Raw genomic sequence first — 18,908 nt, forward strand, 5'->3', positions numbered from 1 at the left:
GGAATGGTGGCCTGTCGGTCACAAGACACATTTCTAGTCGGACAAGCATTCACTTTCAAATTCACACAATCAATGAGGAGCTGAACCATGCCACCTGCACCGAAGTCAGGTGACGGGACCATGACACCAGGGACTGGCAACTGGCGCCCATAGGTGGCACTTTGATCAATTAAAAATACATAAGATTTTTTTTTAAAAATGGAGAATTATTATTTGGAGATTTTAACCCCCCCCCCACCCCAATAAAATTATGTATAAATAAATCTGAGAATATGCAAACACTGAGTGTGTAGGGGCCAACTGCAGTTTTTGTTTGTAATATCACCATTCACCACTAGAGGGCAGACATGGCTCAGTTGCACTTACACTGGGTCTTGTGCTGCCCTGAAACTCAATGTGAGTCGGCCTAATTTTGTTTTTGGAAATTTGGAATAATATGCAGGACAAAAGTAGTACCTAAATAATATTAACATTAAATTGAGCGACTTGTATTTATTTATTTTTTGGGGTAAAATAATGCACAAAATGAGTTCTTGTTGATTTGCTGTTTTGTGCCATCCTTGAATGGGGATATTCGTGCAAGACAGCCCTTTGTGCTGGGAAAAAAAATAACTTGGTGTGGTTGTTTGTTTTTTTGCGTTAAACCCTTGTTGTTATTTTATGATAATGGATTTTTATACATGCACTAGAAATTATTATTATGACAAATGAACAGTATTAAGAGCACATATTTAAAACTGAATTTTTGTTATATTGCAAGTGATGAAGAGTATAGGTGAAAGTATATCCTTTCATTTTTGTAGTGATATATTATTTCTGTCAATGAAATTGAAATGAAATGTTCCAAAATCCCAGAGCGGCAGAAGTGTTATTATTTTTGAGGCACACCTATTAGTATATCCTAACAGCTGAAAACTTGACTTTACTTGGAAAAGTCATTGCTGAAGAAAAATAGAATTCCCTTATTTGCAAAAAAGTCTTAAATGAAAGACTTTCTGTGCCAGATGCCAATTTGCTTGCCAACAGTTGATTATAAAGGCACCAGCAGCAGAAACTTTTTCTTACTTGTGCACACTAATCTCCACTCGCGCCTGCTCCTCCTACAAGAATTCTCTTGGTATTTATTCAATAAACCTTGCCCAAAAATTGTAACGTTGTGTGTCGAGACTTAATGGGAAAGGCCCCGACTGTTAAATCGTAAAATTTGAATTAGGGAAGATGGCGCGTAATGCACGGCGAAGCTTTTATTAAAGCCACCCCGAATAATTGAATTGTTCTGCTCCTCGGATTTGTTTAAATAAAAGCCTTTGGGTGTCAAACAACAACATGAGGATTCAGACAAATTCTATTAAAGACACAGGTATCTTTTGTTGTATTTGTGCAATCACCAATGGACATTTTTTTTTTCCATTTCTTGCTTTCGTATCTGAGCTTTTGCTCTGTCACGGCTTATCTTCGATCCAACCCCTCGGCGAGGGGCTTTCAGCCACTGTGACATGCAATGAAAGGCTGTCGTTCCTCCCTTTGCCAAAAAAGATTGCAATCGGCGGAGGAGCTGTGAGCGGGGGGAGGAAGAAAACAAAACAAAAAAAAAAAAAGGTATCTGCTGAAAGAAGTTAATAAAATTTGTGATGGGAAACGGACGGCCGGGATGTACAATAAACTCGATGCGTCAGCTGACAGGAAATGCAGAAACACGTTGGGGAGAAAAGCTGCTCTCACTTATTGGGCTGATTATTAAGTAGGGATTCTAATGCCACACTCACATATATACAACCAGGGGGAGATTTGTATTTTAGTAAACAAAATTTCACACGTTGACAGGAGGTGTCCTTGCGTTTCTGCTGGTATAATTATCACTCCAGGAAAAGTGTTTCATTAAGAAAAAAACTCCACTTTCAGACACTTTAGTCACACTGCGCTGGGCACACACACACACCTTGGACAACACGCACACACGCGCAAGCACACGCACCGACACACGCACACACACGCACGCACGCTCACACTATCCAGTATTTAATTCATCACCCCTCATCCTTGTCTGCGCTTCTTGGCCATCTTCACACCGTCATTTTAGCTGCACGGTGTTCGATCAGTGAGACAAAGATAATAATCAAACCTTCGTTTTCTGCCATTATCTCGCCTTCCTTTTCCCCAAACCCATCATCCGCATCCCCCCACCCCGCCCACCTTCCACCATCCTCTCCGTGCCCCCTCGCTAGCTTGGGGAGGTCTGCAGGTTAATGAGTCATGAAGTGTGAAAACTTCCTGAGACTCAAGCAGAACTAAATGCACTTTCCAGATGTGAGTCCACCGACGTGTGGATGGTCGTTTAAAGGATGGGGCAGCATGGGGGTATTGGGAGGGAGGGGCACTAGGGCTTGTGGGGGGTTGAAAGAGAAGACGATGAGGGTCAGGAGATAAAGTTTACATTATACTTTTGCAGTTTGTTTACTTGGCAGCTGCAATTTGTCTTGAACTGGTGGAAAAACGTTCAAGTTAAAGTCCATATAAAGCAAAATTAAATAAATCCTCAATATATGACACACCACAGACAAGAGTGTCGTTAATAACATATATATATATATATGAGAGAGAGAGGGAGAGAGAGAGAGAGAGAGAAGGAGAGAGAGAAGGAGAAAAAAGTGACAGAGCCAAAGAGAGAGTGATATAGAGCGAGACCGAGTGAGAGAGACAGTGAGAGAGAAAGAAAGAGAGAATGAGACAAAGTGGGAGGGAGAGAGAGAGAGAAAGAGGGAGCGTGATAATGAGAGAGAGAAAAATAGAGAGAGAGAGAAAGAGAAGGAGAGAGGAAAGAGCAAGAAAGAGAGAGACATACATCCTTGGCCAAACAAGATTATTCGGATTCTGAGAGTTTGTTTTGTGGAGCACCCACAATACAAAAAAAAAGAAAATCGCAACTACTGTGCTAAAAAGACGACTGACATCGGTCTCGGTGATGTGTTCCTACTGTATCTGCCCATGTCATAGATCTGTAAAACGGGTGTTCTGAAAAAGTGTAGTGGTGCATGTAAACACAGGATTGGAATAAATCACATGACATGCAAACAGTTACCCTGATATTTTCAATCTGAATGATTTCAGTTGGAATGACTGCATGGAAACACGGCTAACGTTGTTGTGAATTAAGGCGCTCAAGTTCCTCTACAGTGGAAGAGGGGGGACTCAGGGGCAGAGCTGCAAATCTTTCAGTTGGGTGGCCAGGGTGATGATACGACTCACTAAGGGGTGGCCATAACGTGACACATGCGTGCACACATGTGTAATACATGCGGGAACAAATCAAAGTCAAACCGAATGCTTTGCTGAGCCTAATAGAACTAGATAATTCCGTTTTCTTTGCTGTTTGTTTGCAATTTTGTCTTATCTCATCGTGCACATGCATCTCATGAGCTGATTTGCTTCCTAAAAGTCAATCAGTGTGATCAATTGTCACAGATGATTGCCGCCATTTTACATATGGGCAAAACATATCTTAGAAGCAATCTCTTTATTCTTCACAATTCTAAAAAATGTTTTTAAATTTCTTCCTCCTTGTATTTTGAGTGTGTTGGGAAAGATTGCAATATTGTGTGCGTTTTATTTCAGGAAACCCTTCCAGTGGATGATATGGTGTTCATTGACTTCTCGGCCAAGTAGCTTGTGTGCTGTGGTGTGAAATAATAAAAAAAAAATATATTATAATAATAATAATAATAATTAATTCTCGCTGAAAATATCAAATATTTCACCGTTTTGAAATTTTGTTTCATATTTTGTGTACAGCTAAATAGAATCACTGCTTACCCAGATAGATGATCAATCTAAATGTGTGATGGCATAGAATACAAGTGCCTAAGTGCAATGTGAGTGTGTGGAAAATGCACTAAGATGACATTAGATTTACTTTCTATTGTTCAGCACATCTACTTTACAATCGAGTGTTCCAATTTCAGTCTGTTAGAATACAAAATCAACCACCAATAACCACGGAATACTTGACGATCGGTTGAGAATTGCAACCATGAGGAGCTCTGACAAGATGGCTAAATTCCAGTAGGTTGTAAATATTGCCGCTCGATATTCCAAAATGTCAATTAGCAGCATCGAGCACTTTGTTGCTTCAGTAATGGCCACACTTTGGACAATCATCACTGGAGTGGGAGGAATTCGAGCCGCTCCAAATGAAAGCAATCAAATCGTGTTTGACCCCAACGCCGGTCGACTGGAAGCGAAGACAATAGAGCCACGGCATTCAAGTCATCAGCGCAAATTGTCAACAAACGGCATTCACGACAACGCTTGGTCGTGTTTGCGCTCATTTGAACATTTGCGTACGCCCGTGATTTAAGAGGCTCTCCTCGCTAGCTCGCCAGCCGGCGAGTGCGATCGAGCGACGAGTCGTTATGAGAGAAGAAGTTGAAAACGGGACGGAATCAATAGCGTTTAGCCAGCAGCCGTGCTGGTGTGGATGCATTTAACGCGTCAAGCTGAGGAAAAACAACCAATTGCCTTCGAACGCACACTTTATTGACCACACAAACACACGCGCACACACTGCAGGCGTATTGACTGGTTTAAGGCAATTAGAGCAGTGTACTTCCTCCCACAAACCTGCTGTGATGCTTTGTGCGGCCCACTAAAATGTGTGACAAACATCACTTTGCTAAATGAACACCATTTTTATAGCAAGAATTTCTCCCAATTTATGAAGTATGTCGTTAAAACATCATTTTTTTTACCGTTCAGTGGTGCCTTGAGATACAAGTGACTCAACTTGCGCTGTATGGTGGCAGTGAACTAACTCACGTCACAACAAACAGCAGTTTGGTCACGTGAATAATTATTTTCTTCTGCATCAAAATAGGCCTGATGCTGTTTAACGCTTTACTGACATACTAAACATCAAACAATAAGATTGACTCATTTGGTATTTGACACAACTGCATAGCTTTGCCTTAAGTCTGTTTAGCTTAATGCTAACAATGTAAAACGCCACAGACGGGCTAATAAATAGCATCAGCTTTGCGATATTTATACCTTTGAATCAGCACATAAATGGTGCAGCAACACATGTAGACAGACACTACAACAATACTCCCATCTGAGAAAAATGACTATGACAGCAGTCAGTTGTAAAACTCTTATTCGTGCGTTTCTATTTATGTATTGTATTGCCCTCAGGTGGCCAATGCATACACATCAGAAAGTTCAGAACGATGACCATTAACTCAAACCTAAACAACGTGACAAAAACTGTAATTTAATTAGGCCATTATTGTGTATATTTCAAAGTACAATATTATCGACTGCTATTCTTTTTGTTTTGAAACAAATATCGGGGGTGGGAATGGGAAACTGGAACGTATTAATGGCACTTTCATTCGTTTGACAGCATAATAATCAAAATTACCTTCCATCCATCCATTATCTGATCCGCTTAGCTAAAAAATGAAATATTGAGTGCAGGATTGTAATAATGTCCCAAGATTTTCGTATACATTGCTACGCATGTGTACATGTAACTTTAAATGAACAAAATTTTTTTTCAAGGAAATTACTGTTACTCAAAAATAATATGAAAAACCAACAATATCATTATATAATTCTGTGGATCACAAATGATCATTTCCTCACAGAGCACCTGTCAACAAATGATAATTCCCACTCATATTCACACCAATAGGCAATTTAGAGTCTTCAATGAATCTAGCCGGATTTTTGGGGGAAAGCAGGAGGAAGCAGGAGTAGCTGGGCAATGCCAACAGATGCACGCGGAGAACAGCAGACAGTTTCTGTGACCAACTCGACGGGCCTGAATCAATCCATTTCAGTCACAAGTGCTTACTAATGTAATCCTATCAGACGAGGCGAGCTGCCGTAGGTCAAAATAAAGTCTGGACATGAAGAATATTTAGTTCAGACACAAATCACATAAAATGGTGGTCACTTTTAAATAGGTTTATGCTCCTGTCACGTTTTATAATTATCCATTGTGCTAAATCTCTCTTCAGCGATATTAGCAAAGCATCTTTATTATTGTGGGCACACAGAGAGTTACGCCATCATTCTAGTTCTAATACGAATAACATAATTTTGTGTGACCATTAAGCATAACTGGATGAATAAAGGAAGTTGTAAACTATTACGATGGGACCTTTCACCTTTGCAGTCAGCTGACTGATTGGACGTGTGCGTGTGTGCGTAGAATGTGTTCCAGTGGGAGCGCTTGGTTCACTTTGTGTTTTCTAAACATTTGACAACGCCCACAGCTCCCATGCGGAGGCGGCTCCCGGTGTCCTCGGCGTGACTCTCTAGACGTCTCTATGTCAACATGGTGCAAACAGCATCACGGCACGCACGCACACACACGCAAGGACACAGACGATTGCAAGACGTCTGGGATGAAGAACAGCCAACTGAGACTTGGAAGTGCTGGAAAACATTTCCATCCTATTTGGCCTCGTATTTTGTATCACACACAGTCACATGCACACGTACATGCACGTAAACACAGTCTAAAAGGGTGAAAACAAGCAAAGCAAACAAACAGACACACACACGCACACACACGCACACACACACACACAGTGCTATCACATTAGCTTTTAGCATGAACTCCACCAGGATTTCATTTTGAAGGATTGGGAACAAGTTCCACAATTGAGGTTAATAACTAGAAATTTAAAATATATTGCAAAGTTGAGCGTTTTTGCCACTGACCTTGATTTGTCAGAGAATAACACAAATGTATATATGGGACTCGAAGGTTCAGTGTACAATTCAGATTGGTGCCAAATTTGGATGGCCTTGGCTGAGGCCCTGTTTCCATTTTAGCTCTCACCTTTCTTTGTAGTCTCCCTTCACTCGTCCCCTCCCTCTCTGCCTCCTCGACTTAATATCTCTCTTCCTCCGTTTTTTTTTTTCACCCCCTCAAGGTGTCTAAGCTGTGAAACATTTAATCGCCGCGGTAACGGTTTCATATCTGGCCCAGAAATCAAATAACGCCAGCTGATTTACTCCCCCTAGCAACCAGGGAGCACAGCCTTAGCAACCGACCCAGTCGGCAGGCCAGACCTAATCAGGTTGAAAATATTTCAATTATTGTGTTGATTCTAGGAAGTGTGTGCGTGTGTGTGCGAGCGTGTGTGTGCTTGCAAATGATATCAGCCGCTATTGATGTGAGTGGAGGAGGGAACGAGGCTGTGAGCAAAAGACAAGATGTGCCATGAGTCAGTGAAGTGAGGCTGATGGAGACATCAGGAAGCAACAACAACACATGGTCAGCCTGGACGGTATAGACAAACAGCTGGCACGCTCCCTGCGTGTTTGTGCGTGCGTGCGCCTTTTCGGACCAACAATGTCCACACACACATGGGCATTTCACAAACAGATTTTCCATGTGTGAACAAAATTTCCTGAAATAGTGTGCTCCATTTGTTTCCTGGCGAGTGAACTGGCATAAATTTGTCAAACAAACCAAGCCTTGAAATTGTGATGGAAAGAAATGCAAATCACTCAATAACACGCATAAAATGGTCTTAAGTGCAAATGCGAAGAGGCATAACGTCATTGGTGCCCTCACACTTGTTAGTTAGCTAAATTAGACAATTGACATGAATTCTCAAATGGCGTGATTGTCAAAGTGTGGTACGAGACAGAATCAGCTAATCGAATGTGGACACGGTCCATAATGATTCATCGGCTTCAACATTTTTTTATAGAGTGCAGCACGTTAAGCTTTACATGATCAGAATTTTAGAGATGATCACAGATCAGCTAGATCAAAAAGAACAATAACCGATCTGATCAGACGGACCAATCCATCAACTCAATTTGAACATCTTGTTTATTTACTGTAGAGTCGACCCCCGCAATTCATTTCGGAGAAGCCCAGTCCACAGGTAGCCAAAAAATTGAGGTCCACTGAAATGCATTGGGAAAAAAATAATAACCATGAAACATTGAATATATGGGCGGAGTCGATGGGGACTAACCCGACACCCCACAACCCAAAAATAAAATTTAAAATTTATTTTAATCTGAGTGTATATGCTGAACCTTTAATTCTAAATGACGGCAGCACAAAACGGCCTGAAAGTGAATGAGATAGTGATTGCTCCGTTTTTTATTTTATGAATCCGCATTACAACGATTTTGCATAAAATTCAAAATATCTGCCGATCCGATCCAGTCGATCAGATCTGTGTTAAATGAATGAACTCAGTTGTATTTCACTTTTAAGTATGGTACATTTGCATTCATTCCATTCTATGTTTGAATGTTATTATTATTCAAGCACATTCTTTTGAACTTTCTATATTTAAGTGCAGTGTCAATGTTCCAACCGTGCATGTGGGAATGTTGCGGTTGCTTTAAAAAAAAATAAAAATAAAATAAATCACAAATACTTTTTAGGGACGAAACCTCTGCGCCATTTTCGCAGAACACTTGGACCTAGTATGCTACTGTATTTTAATGTTGGTCATTATGGTGGTGAGTGCGTTCATTATTTCATGAGGTGGTACCAGGTGTAAAATTTTCAAAATACCAGGCAGATCTAATCTATAATAGATGAATCTAGAAGTCTGGTGTCACTTAGACCTGACTGTGTTTAATAACGTATATAAAATATGAACACTGTGGTTGGCTTGACATTTCTGTTCAGTGGTGAGCAGTGAGTGTGATTTTTTTTTTTCTCTATGTAAAATATGTGCCTTGGGTCAATCAAGGTCGGGAAATATTGTTGTATAGTACACGTCCTGGATTCATTTTTGCTAAGAGAACTGTAGAGCTGTGTGGTTAATGTGCAGTGCAAAAAGGCCATCAGTCATCATTGTGTGCTTGTTGTGTTTTACACAATGGACAAAATCGTCTGTACACGTTGTTTATTTGATTTAGGTGTCTCTCTATCCATTTGAGGAAGTAAACAGCTGCTGGGGGGCACTTTTGAGGTTCGCCTACTCAATCAATAATTGAGTGCATGTACTCTCACTATGTCATGTAGTAGTATACAATTATTATCCTTTGTTAGTTTCACAGCGGGAGTAATTGCATTAACATAATAATATGGCAACATGTGGTAACTTACACAGTTGCGTACTTTGTCAACTTCCAAGACTGTGGTTGGAATTGCGCCACGCCGTTCACATTCAGGGATTTGGGGGTGAAGAGGTCAAGAGGTGACGTGAAACTTAAGACGGGAACTGGTAAAAAAAAAATTAAATAAAATGAAATTAGTCAGACAGAAGCAGACGAAAAACAGCAGTAAGTGGTGTCACAGGACAAATTTACAATTTTGCTTAATAAAAAAATACCTTGGTGTCGAAACTACGTCGCTTGAAGTAGAATTTTGAGGTGTCATTATTTTTGGACAGACATTTGCACACATGCCAGTGCATAGAAAAAAATAACTTTTTTTCCTCCATTAGCTGTATGATGTAAGTTTTGTTGTCGTTTGCTCACACACAGCACGGCAAACAAATTTACATAGTTGACTTGCAGTTAATTCCCAAAAAAGAAGAGAGTGTGAGCATATCCAAAATGTATTTCGAACAGCATAACATCAACTTCAAAACATTAATATAAAGTTCATTGAAAAATGTGTTTGGGTTTACTTTGTGAAGGCCTGTAGGGCGAAGCGGCTGCTTTGTTGTCAGAGACGATCAGACGTGTTTGAGTGATTTCACACTTATTTTGTTTTGACAGTTTGAAGCAGCTTTTCACTCACTGAAAAGCTTGTTGGCACAAAAGTGAAGAGCTAGTCTCTAAAAATCCGTCGCTATTGTTGCTGAAAATGTCAATTGGTTCGCCGCGTCGTTCCCATTGGTCGCAGCTGCCACTAGAACGTTGGATTGCGGCGTAACGAGAACATGCCTGATGGCCACAAAGTGTGTGTGGTCATTTTTCGATATGATTTTGTTTGTGTTATCATAAGTTCATCATTGTGGGGATTGCAATTATTGCAAGGGTTTGTTTTTCTGAAAATTGAAGTAGCATCTTGGAAAACGTTTTTAATACTTGGAAGTCATCAATTTTTAATTTTTTTTTTATTTTTTATTTTGTATCGCACCTGTCCTCATTTAACATCTAAGTCAGCTCACTGGTTCACGCTCACAGCTATACACAAGTTAGAGTCTCCATTGAACCTAACTTTCATTTATTATTTGCAATGTGGAAGGAAATTAGCTAGAGCAAACATACGCAAGCATCTGTGGAACATGCAAAACGAGCACCAAAAAAAAAATTGAAGCTAGAACCTCTCAACTGTGAGACCAACGTGCTATGAGCAGAAGCACCGCATTTTCTCGAATAACGACCTCTGCTCCAATAAATGCCGTCCCACCTCTGTTAGTTGCCGTGTGTGTCAAGAAGCATGTTCTCCAGAGAAATAAAGCCACCTCAACTGTACTAAAAAGAAACAAATCACTGAATTAAAGAAAGCATATGGCAGATAAAGAATAGAGGCAAAAAAAAATAGCATAGCCATGAAGCAGGTGGGGCCAATATTAGTTTCGGACGGTATGATAAACATGAGCAAAAATATTGCGGTGTAACAAAGATTTCAGCTCCAAAAAACATTTGATTAACACAACCTATTTTATTTTAAAACAAAATATTGAATTTGGTACAGAACAAACTTGCACCTTGTTACGTTCAAATAAATGCTTACTTTCATCGTCTATTTTAATTCTTCTTAGTAAGACACAGTGTCCATGTGCTACTCATGCTATCCTTGGGGCTAACTAGTACACGCTGGCACAATGTTATTCAACACACAATGCCCGGAGCAAAAACTGCATCATCTTGCTCCCTCCATCCTCCTCCGTGCGTAACTGCTCATCGAGAAGTCGTAAAGAAAAGTATAAAATAGTAAAAGTATAAGTACAAAATAACTCCTCATTTAGGAGGAGAAAATGTAAAAAAAAATTTATAACAAAGTTTTGGGAGCACAGAGGACAAAGTTTTTACCCAGCTACATTGGATGGAAATAAATAAACTAAATTCAAATTCTGAATTCTAATTTCTAACAAAAGTTGGCATGTTCTTTCTTGGAGGTATGATTATGGAGAGCACATCTTAGTAGTAATTTAGTAATTAGTAATTTTAGCCGTCATTTTAAACGAGCAAAGAACACAATGATGAAGGAAAAATGTGTGATGCATACGATTTTAGAAGGGGGGGGGGAGTCTGAAGAGACACTTAAAAAAAGTGAGTTAAGACACTAAACTCTTGATGCGAAGACGGAAAACCAGCCCCCAAAATCTAACTTTTCCAATTTCCCATTCACATTATAAAGACCAAGCAGCCAAAGTTATTTTAGTGTGTGCGTGTGCATGCGTGTGTACGCGTGTGTCAGTTGGAAGGGCAGCTAGGCGTAAAATTGAGTGCGGATTCATTAGGTTGTGTGAGCTGAGCTGCAGTCGCTTTAAGTGATACATTTCCTCTGCGAGTGGAGGTGTGTGGGTGGATGGGTGCTGTGGGTGGGGGGGGCCGACTGAGGGGGGTGGGGGGGGGGTCACCGCGTCTGTCTGTCGGTCTCGTACGGGCAGGCGCACACACAATTTAGAGGCCTTATTCTATATCCTCCCTCCTCTGTCTAAACGCAGAGTGACACTGTAAATCTGAGCCAATTTCCTCCTCTAATCATCATTAAAAAGCGCAAATGACTCCACTCGCCATTAAACACTCCCACGTGCGTGCCGCCATTAGCGGCACTTCCACAGAGCCGCCCGGCCGCGGCCTTCTGTTTTGCCTCTTCCGACCTCCACCATTTTTTTTTTTGTTCACTCAGTAGACAAGGAGACACATAGCAGCATGTGTTTAAAAACATGTCACAGCGCACAGAGAGGCGATTATAGTTTACCACGGTTGGAACCAACAATAACAAAAATCTAGCGTGTTTTCTGTATCCAGGAAAATACATTTGCAGGCTGTCAATTGTATGGCAAAGCAACAGGTGGGAAGATAACACCTAAGCTATAAGGTCATTTGAGCCAATCAAAAGAAAGTCATTTGTGGAAAAACGGACGCAATAACAACAATGGTAAATTGAAGAACATTGGAATCAAATTTGGGAACCAATTTGGGAAATACTAAGATGAAAATAGCACTACAGGGTGCGAGAATAAGCCTTTTTTGGGTGGTGAGGTTGGTCAGAAGCGATTCTGGCCCGGTATATTCATGATATCATTTGTTAAACGGTCGGCCATTTTGGGGCAAAGGGTGGGGGTAAGAAAAGGGCGTGCTTAACAAAGGCTGATTTTAGACCGGCCCACGAATGGGACGAACCTACTCGCGAAACGGGCGATGGTTGGAACAGGGTCGGAGGGGCGACAATTTTTATGAATAAGGCTGCCACACATAAGATAATAAATTGACGTTAGCACTACAAAGTTAACTTCAACAAAAGTAAGATGAAAGCCCATTTGCGCTGGGGGTACAGGAAAATTTTAGCTTGTTAAAATGAATGCAAATATTTTTTTTGGGCCAATTAAGTCATGCAGTTCATTTTTCAGCAACCTGATTGATTTTTTTTTTTATGATTTGTTCTAAGGATAATGCAGTGTACAGTATTACTGTGCTGCAAACAACAACCACAATAATATGTACATTTTTAATGAACATCTGTGACAAATCAAAAGAGTGCATTATTATTTTTGTGAAAGCACTTTTTTTTTTATACTGCTCTTGTAATTGACATGTTTACAATAGTAGAAGACAGGAAGCAAAGCAGGCTTACATGATATTAATCCAAAATACAAAATGGAGACCGCACAATTTGAGACAATGAGAAGTGAAATACTTACAAATCCTGACAATTCCCTGCGTCACTTTTAGGCGGGCACACACAAGAGGATGATGGGATTTCATCAATGACTATTGTTCGTGCCACAGTCTCATTTCTCGCCTCCGGCCGGCAATATTCTCACCAGCAAAATTAATTTCAGTCTGACATTTCGGTCCCAAATGTAACCTCGGCATTTTATTGTAGCGCCCAAAATGAAACATTAACATCGCGAAGGTTGGAATGTTAATTTCCAAACGTTTTTCGAGAGAGTGCAGAATATTTAATATCCGCAACACTTTGACTTGTGATTGCGAAATTTACACCATAAATGTGCTTGTCTTTGTAATTTTGCCAGTAATCAAAAAAAAACGAAAAAAAAAAAAAACATTGGTAGCCTAAGAGCAGAAGTGAAGAATAATTTTTGAACGTTTTTGTCCTTTGTCCAGCTGCTTCGAGTCGTCGCATTTTTTTTTTCCCACAATTTTCCAAGATGACCGAGAATCTACACAATAAAGCTAAAGCGCTTTTTTTCCCCCTAAGCACGTTAGTATTTTTTATGGCTATTGTGACAGTAAATTAGAGAGGACTTGGGCAATTCTGCTTTTATGCTAACAACATTCAAATTGATGAACAAATAGTTCCCTTTGAGCTTTAAAACATATTAACCTTCAAACGTGTTCTCAGCTTGATGCATGTAAGCAGCAACGGTGGCAGATGGAGAATTGATCCCAGCCATATTGTGTGAAGGTGTTAAAGACGCACCTTCACTCACTTAGTGGCGAATTAACTCCGTAAGGCAAAGTCATAAAGAAGTCTTTTAGTCCTAATGGAGAGAACCCTGCCGAGCGCGGTGCAGCTGTGCTGTCATTAGCTTGCGTTTGTTTTCACACTTTGTTTGTTTATTGCTTTGTTTTTGCACCTGCGACATGTCCGGACAGGGTCGTGAGAAAGGACCCGGGTTTCAGAAGAGGATCGGCTCCCTGTTAGTAAACGGGAGAGTCCCAGAGGAGCGCTAACTCCTGGACCGCAGAGTAGCCGAGGCTGTTTGCAATTAACGGTACGATTGACATCCACTTTAAGCTGAGCTACTGAATTAACTTGACTAAAGGCCTGATTTACGAGGAAAAAAACATGAATTTTCATGTCATGACTTGACTTGACTTAGATCAGGGGTCTCAAACTCCAGTCCTTGAGCGTCACTTTCCTGCACGTTTTAGATCAGGGGTGGCCAAGTCTGGTCCTCGAGGGCCGCAATTCAAATTGTTTTAGATGTTTCCCCTCCTCCAACACACCTGATTCAAATGATCAGGAGGATGATCAGCTCATCGGGAATTAGTCAAAAGCAGATTGCTCCAGTATGCCTCGTTTCTATGGCCTCTTTTAAGTCTTTTTTTTTTTTGGTTGACTAAATCAACTAGAGCATATCTGGTCAAAAACTCTCAGTTGGATTGTAGAAGAAATAAATATTACATCATGTGCTCCTTTGCTCTGCTAATTAAAATAGCCACTAATAGAGCAGACCTAACTTCATTACAAGTTGTTTTCTTCCTCTTCACAGTGTGTGTGTTGCGCCACATGTAGGGCACGGAGAAGATGAAGTTCTAATCGTCCACACAACGTTGGAGATGCAGTAGTGAGGTTGAGTGCGTGCTTACGAGTGCGTGTGTGTGTTTTAGCGGTGCAATGATAACAGGTCTTCCTCAAAAAGATAAACTGTGGCACATCCCCACAGAATGTCTTCATGTGCTGCATGAAACATTGAGAAAACATTAATGTGTGTGGGCGTGTGGGTGTGTGAGTGTGTGTGTTAAACAACGGAGTTCCCACATCAGATGATGCAACTTGCTTCTCACCCCCAAAACTCTGCCCCCCCCCTGTCTTTGTCCTCCCTTAATCACTCCCCTCGGAATCCTCCGCCTGATATAATTGAGTAGCAACTCCAAAACACACATACACACGCACACACACACCCGTACACCTTCCGCCTCCTCCTCCTCGTCTTGTGCCAACGACGCCCCTCCTGGCGGGGACACAGAATGAGATATGACATTTCATTTGGGTTTCTTTGCCACTCGGCGCCCTTGCTTGGGGGAAATAAATAAATATTTCATTAGAAAGCGGGGTGGGGGGGGCATGAAGTGCACGTGACAATGCACGTGTTCAGAGAAAAACAGAAGATGCTTCACACGGCCAAACTCAGAACCTTTGAAGTCTTGGGGCTCTATTTTAATGTCCAGTTTAGGTCTGGCACGTAGCCGGGTGTAAATCAGTGCCGGGGCGGGCTAGACTACATTTTGGTATTTTGGCAGACCCATTCAAGCTGGTGCCACGTGGCTCATTTTCGGAAGGGCATTTTGCACCATTGTTTACATCAACACTGCCAACTTTCTTTGTCACCAATTGAAGCAGCACTAGTCATTGCCTTTAAACAGTTTCTAACACTTGCGTCAAAAATTAACCCAATACAGGGAAAAAAATGGACCAATCCACTATTTGGATCAATTTGACCAAAACAACCCACAAAAATCAGGCTGTTTTGCAAAACAATACAGGAAGGTCAGTCAAATTAACCTAACTAGTGGATCGGTTGGATTTTGACCCATAATTGGGGTATTTTTTGACCAAAGTGTTTTTATTTTCTTCATTACATACTTTTCACAACAAACCGGTGTCTTCTTTGCCATGTCAAGGACCATCACCACTCCTTGTGGGAAGCTCGGCTGTGATCACGCCCACAACGGCATAGAACGACCTTGTCAAAATCCACCATACTGCACCGGTTTGCATGGATCCGCAAAATGACCAAAACCAAGTTCAGCCTGCCTGGCAACAATTTACACCGCACCTTACGCCAGACTTGCACTGCGCATGAAATAAAGCCATTAAAGACAATTTAGACTCGTCGAATAATTTACAGGAGACTATAGGAGGAAACAGGAGAAAAACCACGCAAGCACAGCGAGGGCATGCAAACGTCGCACAGGAAGGCCGGAGCCAAGATTTGGACCACGAACCTCAAATTGAAAGAAAGACATCGTCAGTCCACCATGTTGATTGACTTTACGCATGATGACAGAACATTTCCCAAATCTCTTTGAGGTTCCGTTTACATTTGGGAGCATGAAGGAGCAACGCGGTCCAGCGGTAGACCAGACAGATAAGCCAATCAAGTGTGTCCCTCCACAGCACCTATCATCCCGCCTCTCTCGTTAGAGCTCTTTATCAAGCTGCCCTCTGCTGCCTCGCTGCCATCTCTCTCCGGGCTCACCCCGAGACTGGCGGCTTTATTGTCTTAATTAAAACATAGCCTGTTTAATTATTTTAATCCTCACGACCGTACAGCAGGGACTGTTGAGAGAAAGAGGAGGGAAAGGGGGGGCGGTAAAAGAGCAGGAAGGTGAGGAAGAAGAGGAGGAGGAAGAGAAGTAGCCCTGACATTTCAAATTAAGCTCTTCAAGTTCAAAAGAAGGCGTTCTTATCACTTTTCTTTCTCGTTCATTTTCCAATTTGTGGCCTCCTCTTTCGCTCTGCTCATTCACTCACTCCTCCCCTCATCCTCTTTTCCTGCTCCCTCCTTTTCTTCTCCCTCTACAGCACCTTTGAGAGATTAGCAGTTTGAAGAACAGCCCCTGCTGAGAGCTTCAATCAAGTGCGGACATCAAAAGAATGTGTGATTGCGACAATGGCACACGGAGTCATGTGTGCATCCAGGAAAATATCTATCGTAATACCCCGCCATCTTCCCCCCGCCGCCCCGCGACAATTCCAAACAGCTTTAAGGGTGACACCACGAAGTGTGTTTGCATTCCAACACGCAATGGCCAGTTTCTATCCAGAACATCACTCAATGTTGTGCTCTCAAATTTAGAATACATAGCTCCATTCTGGCGAGTCGTGGACAAGCAGTTCCTTCTTGATTGGATCATCTCTTCAAATAGTCTTTCTTACAAATTGGAAGATTGATGCCAGACGTCCATTCATCCATTTTTTTTTTTTTTTTATAACGGTTGTCCTCTTTGGGATCACGGGTGAGCTGGAGCCTATCCCAGCTAACTTTAGGCGAGAGGCTGGGTAAACCAAAACGGCGTTGGGTGGATGTGTGAGGAAGGGAGTTGCGCAGAGAAAGATGCAAGTGTGGAGGGAGGTAAAAAGATGCTGCTAAGGAGGGAGGGGTGTCTTATAAATGTTCTCAGATTTTGCTAGTCCTCCAGGAAAGCAAAATGTTGTGCTTGTGTTGTATCAAAGTAAAAACATTTGCAAACATTGGATTTTACAATAATCAACATTTTTGCACATTTTCTGATGTGACCATAAACTGATTTTTATTTATTTATTTTTTTTTTTTTTACAATTTAACTCAGGAATGCAAATAACATTTAAGATGAATTTTTCGCTTTGATCCCAAATATGTCCTCGCTCATATACTGTGCTGTGATAATATATTTAGTACGCAGGACATCGAAAGGATGCAGTGCATAGAGGCAAGATACATTAGATGTAGTGTGAACCTCCCTATATTCACAATCTGCTTGGAGTGACCTTGGTGTCGCCGTCTGCTCCTGTTGCACTCTGGGTAATGAAGTCGGCATTCACAAATAAACATTAGGCTCCACGGGAACACTCATAAACTCCCTCACTGTGTCTTCCTCTTCCTCGAGATTAATTCACATTTCTTCCCCACCCCCCACACAACACATTGTCTTGTTTGCTTACCTTTCACCCGCTGACCGCCCCCACCCCCCCGCCCCCTTCCACTCCCTCACCCATGTTAATAATAATAATAATAATAATAATAATAATAATAATAATAATAATATTCCCTTTATTAGTCCCACAATGGGGAAATTCGAGATCCGAACCCAGGCCTCCTGGGGAGACTGGGTCTTGAACGCGGCGCCTTAGACCACTCGGCCATCCTGGCATCCTGTTATCGCCCCACCGCTCGATCACCACCTCCGAGAGCCTAAACTCCGCAGATTTCACCCGTTTGCCTCCTGATTAAGGAGTGAGTGGAGCGCTCGCGCCGCCGCCGTCTCCATCCTTCATTCATGTGCTGCCGCGGTAACTGGCCTATTATCTGACAGTTCCACTCCACTGACCTGTCCAATAACAGCTTCCACATCCCTGTAAATGCCCTGGAGAGAGACCGAGCGGGAGGGGAAGACATTGAAAATAAAGGGGGGGGGGGGGGGGTGAAGGGAAGTGTGTGACTGGATGTGCATTGATGGATAAACCCTGGAGATTGGCCTCGTGTTATAAACATTTACGCCGGGCTAACAGATCATCTCCGAAATCGGGGGCTGATGTGAGCGCAGCGCAGCAACTCCCCCTCCCTCCTCCCGCCCCCGGCGAAATGAAAGGCCAAGATTAGAGAGATGATAGCTTTTCAGATTGGAGAGGAGATACTAAAATGAGTTTGCGGAGGTGAGACTCGAGCAGTTAAGCAGCAGATAAATTGATGGCGCCCTCTCTCTCTCTCTCTCTCTCTCTCTCTCTCGCTCTCATCTTCACCCCCCCCCAACGGCGTGGCAGCCAAATCTATTAAACACCAACAACCTGTTTGTGTAGTGCTAGAAAGGAGAAATAAGGCACCCACTCTGACATAAGGATATCGTTATGAAGGGTTTAAAAAAGGTGGCTGGAAAGTGAAAGGCACACTACACCCTGAACTGGTCGCCAGCCAGTCGCAGGGCAGACAGACACCATCACTGAGTGGGAACCCATCCCGCAGTGCCCACGCACAAGTCAGACGAGTGTACCACTACACCATCAGTTAACGCCCCTGGTAAGTGTAGCGTGTTACCTTTATAAAGAAACACATTGCCAAAACAGTTCATGGCGGTGGGAAAGGTACTCAGCAGTGTGTGTGAAACTCAATTTAGATGCAGATCGCATTTTACTTATGGGTTTCCTTAGAAGGTTGTTATGATTGTGAAAACATAAAAATGTATAATTGCTTCATCATTTATATTACAAAAAATACAAAAGAATTGTAAATAATTACTTTTGAAATATGAAGGGAATTATTTTTTTAATTGTTCAGTCATTGTCCAATTTATTAAAATCAAATCTGTTATACTATCACACCCTTTCAATTATTATTTCTCACTATAGC

Source organism: Idiotropiscis lumnitzeri, chromosome 8 (assembly GCF_059441095.1).
Source record: "Idiotropiscis lumnitzeri isolate Australia: NSW breed Sydney's pygmy pipehorse chromosome 8, RoL_Ilum_1.0, whole genome shotgun sequence".
NCBI lineage: Eukaryota > Metazoa > Chordata > Actinopteri > Syngnathiformes > Syngnathidae > Idiotropiscis > Idiotropiscis lumnitzeri.